The 8284-nt window shown below is 34.4% G+C and overlaps 1 pseudogene; it reads left to right on the forward strand.

Moving 5' to 3' along the window:
• Positions 1-4217: 4217 nt before the first annotated feature.
• On the forward strand, positions 4218-6925 carry LOC149158843 (putative ribose-5-phosphate isomerase 3, chloroplastic pseudogene; annotated as a pseudogene).
• The last annotated feature ends 1359 nt before the right edge of the window (positions 6926-8284 follow it).

Genomic DNA, 8284 nt, shown 5'->3' on the forward strand with positions numbered 1-8284 from the left:
AAAATACTAACACAAATTTTCTAAGGGTGGGTTTGAAAATGGAATTCATCAAACCTTGAAATGTAGAAGGTGCATTTGTAAGGCCAAAAGGCATGACCAAAAATTCATAATGACCCTCATGAATTCTAAATGATGTTTTCAGAATGTCTTCATTCTTCATTCTGATTTGATGATATCTTGAACGAAGATCCAACTTGGTGAAGTAAATTTATCCATGCAATTCATCCAATAATTCATCAATGATAGGAATGGGAAATTTATCTTTCATAGTGAGGTTATTGAGCTCCCTATAATCCAGACACATGCGCCATGACCCATCCTTCTTGTGCATCAATACTACTGGAGCAAAGAAAGAACTTTGATTAGGTTGAATTATACCAGCCTCTAGCATTTCTGTAACGATATGTTCAATTTCACTCTTTTGGGCATAGGGATATCTGTAAGGCCTGATGTTTGGCAAAACACTTCCTAGAATGAAATGAATATAATGATCATGATCACGAATAGGTGGGAGGCCTTTGGGAGTATCCAATACCTTGGAATTATTGTCCGAGACTTTTTGGAGATCTAGAGAAATAGATGATTTTGATGTGGGAACCTCTAGCGAACATAATTGTGCAATTACGCCTCGTTTTTCATTCTTTAGAAGCTTTGTCAGTCCGTTAGAGCTGATTATCTTTCCTGGTTTCCCTGTCATACCCCTTAATTCAACTTCCTTTCCTTCTGAAGAAAATTTCATGAAAAGTTCTTGAAAATTAAAGCTATTGTACCCAGGGATTGTAGCCATTGGACTCCTAGTACAACATCAACACCACCCATTGGAATGGAAAGCATTGGGCTATTCGATACATATTCTCCCATGGATAACTTGATATTATGGCACTTTCTAGAGAAATTTATCATTCCTCCACTTACAACCATCACTTGACACTCTGGTGCTGGATATAGGAAGCAATTCAATTCCTTGGCTATCTTAAAATGAATAAAATTATGCGTACTGCCTGAATCAATCAACACTATTACCTTTTTCTTCTTGATATGTCCTTCTATCATGATAGTTTGACGAGTGGTAATTCCGACCAATGCATTACAAAATATGGTCAGATCCATTTCTTCTTTCTTGATGTGATCTTTAACATCTTGAACCTTTTTATTCTTGATATGTCCCTCTATCTTGAGAGTTTGAGGAGTGGGAATTCCTTCCAATGCTTTACAAGATATGTTAGGATTCATTTCTTCTTTCTCTGGGGTTGGTTCTTGGTGTATATCCTCTTCTTTTGATGCTTCTTGATCCTTTTCTTCCTCCTCTTCATAATCTATGTAGAATAAGTTCTTCTTAGCACACTTATGACCTTTACTGTATTTGCTATCACAAATATATCAAAGTCATTCTTCTCTTTTTTCTTCTAATTGTTGTTGTGTAAATCTTGTAGGTTGTGCAAGGCTATAAGAAAAACACTTCCATATTTATAGTTGTGAGTGGTAGGATTCCTTGTTTCCATAATTTCGCTTTCAATTTTTCTTGCCAACATAAATGCCTTCTCTAATGAATCAGATTCCCAAAGATGAACCTCATGTTGAATGTTATCCTTTAAAGTCCCTATGAAGACATCAATATTTTTCTTCTTTGGAATATCATTTACCCTTATATTCAATTTTTTGAAATCATCAATGTGCTCTTCCATTGAGCCCTTTTGTTTGAGATTTATCAATTGGCTAAAGAAGGTGTTACTCTTTGTATCCTCATAATGTGCTATCATTTATTCTGTGAAAATTGACCAAGTGACAAGTGCTTTACGAGAACACGACCCTTTATACCATAAAAATTGATCTGGTTCTAAATATGAATATGCAATACATATCTTTTGTAATAGTTTCACCTCATGTAGATCAAAATATTGCTCGATTTGTAGTATCCAATTTACTGGATCCTTGCCATCAAACTTCCTCATATTTCCTTTTCTTGATTTGAGGATCTCGATCTTGAAATAACTGTAACGCTGTAATTTTGGATTTTGCAGTTCTAAAATTGCGACCTGTAGTAGTCCTCTGCATCCTCTTTCCAATGCCACCAGTCTGATTGAAATTGGATTCTCCAAGAAAGAGTTATGCACAATCTCCCAAGATGACCTGATTATATACCTTTTTAGAAGATCAAACTTGTATAAAGTGCCACGTGCCACTATTTTGACCTTCGGATCTAAAAAATATAAACAGAAAACTATAGTCCATCCTCTCTCTATAACTTCTTACTAAATTTCAATCTGATGCTCAGAGGGAAAGTTATGATGATTTTCCCAAGATCACTTGTTTAAGATGTAATTCGGCAGTCTGCAAAAACCCTAACTTCCTCAAATCATATATCCTAAAATATAGCGAGACAAGATCTAAAATTTGGACCCAAGATTCAGACCGCTTTCTTCTCAAATGGGTTTTATTTTCTTAGCTTCTGAAACTTCGTAGCGAACAAGTTATTGTGAAACTTCCACAATGACCTGTTTTAGATGGAATTCTAGAGCTTGCAAAAACCCTAACTTCCTGAGATCATATCACTGAAAATATAGCGAGACAAGATATGAAATTTGTACCTGAGGTTTACCGAGACTGCATCTCAAATGGATTTTGTTTTGAGCTTCTGAAACATCGCAGAAAAAAAATTATAGCAAAAAATTCCACGATGACCTGTTTGGAGCAGCGAAACCCTAGAATCCAAAGCTCTGATACCAAATGTTATGAAACCAACTCACAAAAAGATAGAAAAGATATATCAACGCCTTAGAAATAAGTCTCTTCAAGGGGGAAACCTCCTTTAAATTACACAAATGAACAATTCTTGGATGATACAAATGACAAGACCTCCTTTCTATATATAGGAGTTTAAGGGGTCATAATATAATCAGAGCCGACATAACAATAATAATATAAGGGTGTAATAATAACAATAGTCGGCTTCTATGGGGCACAATAATAACAATATGGGGACTACATAGGCACAAAAATATAATAAGGAGGTTGTACTAATAACAATAAGAGGTTACACTAGTAGTATACTGACCTAACATTAGGTGTATATCAATTCCTTACTGAGTGACAATGTGTCTAAGAAATCTCCCTACCACTACAACAAGTAGTAATTTAGGATTCAATGATATTCCTTACTTCCTACATCTAATGAATACTTATCTAAGATGTGATATATTTTTCTCCCTATCCTTAAAAAAAAATTTAAGGTTGTCATAATAAGCTACCATTATTCTCCTAGACAGCTCCTTCAAAGTGTGATTTATGGCCCTTTGGAATGTTGCCACAAAATTCATATAATTGTATGTTATTCTTATATGAGAAGAGGTTTCATAACGTTTATGTATGTCCCCTTAATCCATAAATACTTGATTATATCCAAAAAAAAATCCATCCATCATCAACACCATTGTTGAATTAATAAAATCATTTAAATGGCTCATCTATGTTTGGTAAAAAATTGTTATCTTTGAAAGAAGAATGATTTAGGTTTCTAAAGTTAATATAAATTCAAATAGCTCAATTCATTTTCATGTCTATACAAAATTCTCCACCCAATTTTGAGTACCAAATCAACATTAGAATTCTTCCATTCAAAATATTCTTCGGATCCAAATTGATAAGAGTATTAATTTTGGGATTTATTTCTTTTAGATTATTTTTAAAGGGATTAGTGCCTATTTTAGTATAATTTTATGTTTAAATGTGCCCTAACCATAATATTTGAGGTTATCATATGTCAAAATAAATTCATCCTCAAATTATTTTAATATTTGTGAAAAAATATTTCAGAATATTTGATCTTGATCAAAGACCTACCTAAGTCGATCATTATTTAGGATGGATGATAAGAATATTAAATCCACCATGAATAAGCTTTAAATGATAAATGAGTTCATATTGAATAATGATGATGACATGGCTAAAATAATGAACCCTCTCATTGTCCTATATTGGTAATTTTTTGCTTAAAATGATCTAAAACCATAAACAATGTCACAATCCCTTTGGGGTCAATATTTAATCCATATATTCTTATATGCATATTCCTTTTAGATTTATTTCAGTTAACTTGGATTCTTCAATATCATGATAGTTAAATTCCCATTTCATGAACCTAGAGAATACTAAGCACCAAGTCTTCATATTATGCAATATTGTTTATGCAGGTAAATTTATCCCTTGAGGAATATGCAATGGCGTTTGTAGCAGAACTCTCGAAACCCAATCTACCACTTCAACTTGATCTAGTACACTCTACAATAAATTCATTCTCATCAGTCCCTAAAAGGGTGTATCCTTAACCACTTTGGTAGGTCCTTAAATATGTTCTTCATCTAAGATAACATATGATCCCATGGCATTGAATTATTTCTTTCGAAAAGATATAGATATTTTGGCCGCAATACCTTTACAATATGACCATCCTTAGTATATAATATCATGTAATGACCATCATTAATTATGTAACCTCCAAGAGTGTAGCATTACCTCTTCATAGAAACCCCCCCATAGGTCACCAATAAGTATACTATGGTGATGTCAAATATTGTTTTAATCTGAGGTGCTAAGCTTACCCATGTGAAAAAATCTATGATTTCGACATAAAGAAAAACCTTCCTAAAATCAATATTATAAATGATTTCTCCTTCATCATATTATTTTCACATCTCATACCCATAGACTACATAATAGATAGAGGCATGGACTTGTTGGTCATGCAATTGTAAATTGACAATTCATTCATCTCCATGGTGATGAAAAAGGGGAGAACCATAAACCATTTTTTTTGAAGTGGAGGTTAGATTGATGGAAATGTATCATATGAGGGTTCAATGGAACCTATTGATTTTTCACTCACATTTAAATATTACAATAAACTATGACATCGGTGAGGTGTCCTAGCCACCTGAAGAAGAGGAAAAGTCACTTAGAATTCATTGAAGTCATCTACTTCATTACATGCCATATGATCTAACCTTGAAGTTGAATCATGGTATTTCTTTTTATTTCTATGATTCTAACTCATATGTGTCTTCTTGTTTCCTTAATGATTTATTCTTCTCATTAGATTGATACAAGTTCAATTTTTTTCGTACCCTCATTAATTTTAGGGAAAATTAACCCCTAAGATATAAGTGGCTAGGAATGCATGTTCTTTGAAATTATTTTCTTAGAATCAAGTTTTCACTAATATTTCTTGGTATGTTTTATCTTCCTCATGGGGTTACTCCTAGACCACAATATCTTCCTCAAAATTGGGCATCATCTATTCCCTAACAATGTCTATTTTGTGGTTTTGAAATTCAGTCTCAACAACGCCCTTAATGGAAAATTCCTTAAAATGACCATCCATGTAGCTCTCATCCAAGACTTCCACATTTGGTTGGCTTCCATGCAATGTGTCTGGGATCTCGGTGTTTCCCGCAAAAAATTCTCCTAATCTCACCCCTTAACTCCTTAATATTGATGTTAGGGTTGTGACCTCCATTCCTCATTTATTTACAATTTAAGAAGTTCATTTTAATTTTCTATATTTTGTATTAAAATAAGGAACAATATCATCATGATTATCTAGTTTTGGTCCAAACACCAATTGGATATGTGAAATAAGTGACTTATTCCCATGGAACATTTGTTGGTCAAACCCTTTATTTTCCACAAGCATTATTAATGTATAGAAAACACCAAGAGATAGTACTAGCATATACCTTTGAAGTCTCCCAACTATAATATCAAGCTTGGGATTCTTTCCAACATGTCATCCTATATATTTTAGGTCTTCTACATGGCATATTCTAGCAAAACAATATTTCCATGATTCTACACACAGTTAAAATCTAAGGGACTGAAATTATTACAACACCAAAATATCACAAATTCATTCAATTTCTTTTCCTTGTGGTTTTTTAATGAATTTCTAAATCTACAAATTAAATTCATTAATTTTCTCTATGAGAATTTGAGTAAATTGAGCGAGGGTATGGTAGGAAAAGTTCGCCAATATTTTCTTATTAATTCCTCTCCCACATCATTAGATAAAGTCATTGATTTGACAATTAAGGATAATAACCAATACTTTACTAAATCAATAAATATTTGAAAATTAATTTTGATTACAACACCATCATGCACAAAAAATGTATATGTCATAGATGACCAAGAATTGATTGAGATGTTTACCAAGATTTTTACTTTGTAAGGCATTCCCCTCTGAAATCAACTCCCCCAATTGCCACTGTGTACTTGTTTGAACCATTCGATCAAATGTTAGATGATTGAAAAGTTCCAAACCATTGGATGAATAGTTAAGATAAAAAAAAACCTAATAGTTAGTTTAGGTTAGTTTCTTATGTTCTTTTCTGCACAGTTTTCCCTGCTACACAGAATTGCCTCAAATCTCATTGTTAAATCTTGTTGAACAGATCACTTCTCTGGGCATCCCACTCTAGGAGCTTGATGATCACCCCAACATTGATCTCGCCATCGATGGCTCTGACGAAGTTGACCCGGAGCTCAATCTCACCCAGGGCCACGATGACCCATTGCTCCAAGAGAATACGGTGGAGGTTGCCTCCCAAGGTCATGCTCATCATCGATGAATCAAAGCTCATCAGTGGCCTTGGTGGTAGTGACCTAGCAATGCCTGTGGAGGTGGTGCCCTTCTATTGGAAGTACAATGCTTCGAGGCCGCAATCCCTCTTTCACGGCAAGGGCTGTGAAGCTCAGCTCAGGATGGACGTGACAAGCCGTACGTTACGGATAACACCAATTACTTCGAGGATTTGTATTTCAAGGCTCCGATTAAATATTTGATGGCATGTTCAAGCACATGCTCTTCTTGGACATGGCCACGACTATAATCGTTGCTGGGGTAAAATTTATTAGCGTCAATACCAAGTGAGAAATTTTTGGGTTACCATGATGACTTTCAGTGTCTGGTACTTCCAACAAAGAGGTCGCAGATCTACATATTTCTGTCATTTCATTCTCGTTTAGGGCCGATTCTTGGAGATCTATGCCGATTGGGACTATTTCGTCTCATTCAGTGTGCGAATATGAGTATCCTGGTCAACTAAGAGTGTAGGATCTATTTACATGTGAGAGCGTAGCTTTTCCCTAACCTTTACTGAATCATCATTTTGGATTGGTGGGAGAGACGACTGTGGCAGTGTGGATGCACTAACGCAGTCACGGGCATATGATTTGTACTCACTGCTTCTGTCAAGGTGAAGTGGAATGTTTTTGTAATATTGGTGTTCCTAGTTTGGTAAAATGATCTGTGTTGACTACTAGTTGCGAGGTGAAGGTGGAATTTCTTTAATAATGGTGTTCATAGTTTGGTAATGAGAGAATTCCTACGTAATTAAATTGAACCTTGTTTCTATAACTTCTAACATATCCTATTTGCGCAGACCATTCCCAAGTGTTGATTTTATCCTCACTTAAGTAGATTCAATGCATTTGAAATCTTATCTCAGCCTCTTCATTTTTATTGCATGCAAAACCCATATGGAAGTCCTAAGCACATCATGGGTCCGTCTAGCCTTAAGAAAAGCAAATTGTTCCTTGGAAATTACATGAGATGAAAGGCTTGAGTCTGTCGGGTATTGTTTTTGTTATAATTGCGTAGATGCAATTACAGAGGAAAATGGATCTTTATTGATCAAAATTTGAAGGATTTTAAACCTTCAGAATATTTGTGATAATAGTGGTATTTGGAGCCACAAGAATTCTATTTTATTCTTGATTCATCTGTTAATCTAGAGGTCCCAAAAGAATGTGTTGATTTCCATTTGCCATATATCCCTGCTTTCTCATAGGGGAAATTTGGATATTTCCATATGGCTTGTAGAATTTTCACATAAAGGGCCTGTTAAAGTGGTCTAAGACTTGCTTGTGGTCCTTAGACCCAATTTTGAAATTAATCCCATCTATAAACCATGCTCCTAAAATATTTCTCTACACATATTTTATCAAAATAGATGTGCTCTATGTTCAATATTTTTTCATCAATCTTAACAAAGGCTCTGATATTGTTGCCGATGATTTGAAATATCTATCCCTCTCAGAGTTTGGTAGGGAAGATATTTGAATAGTATCCTACCATCTCACCCCAATTATTTTCAACCCAGAGTCTAAGGGGTTTCTCACTGTAGCACCACTTTTGAATTGTTTTGATCAGAGCAATTTTCAACATATTTTATTATAGTATCCACCACAAAAGCTTCCTCCATAACTAACTGTATTTTTTATTTTCTTT

This window comes from Pinus tabuliformis, chromosome 5_2, assembly GCF_031772625.1.
Source record: "Pinus tabuliformis cultivar Carrire ecotype Pingquan chromosome 5_2, CPIR1, whole genome shotgun sequence".
Lineage (NCBI taxonomy): Eukaryota > Viridiplantae > Streptophyta > Pinopsida > Pinales > Pinaceae > Pinus > Pinus tabuliformis.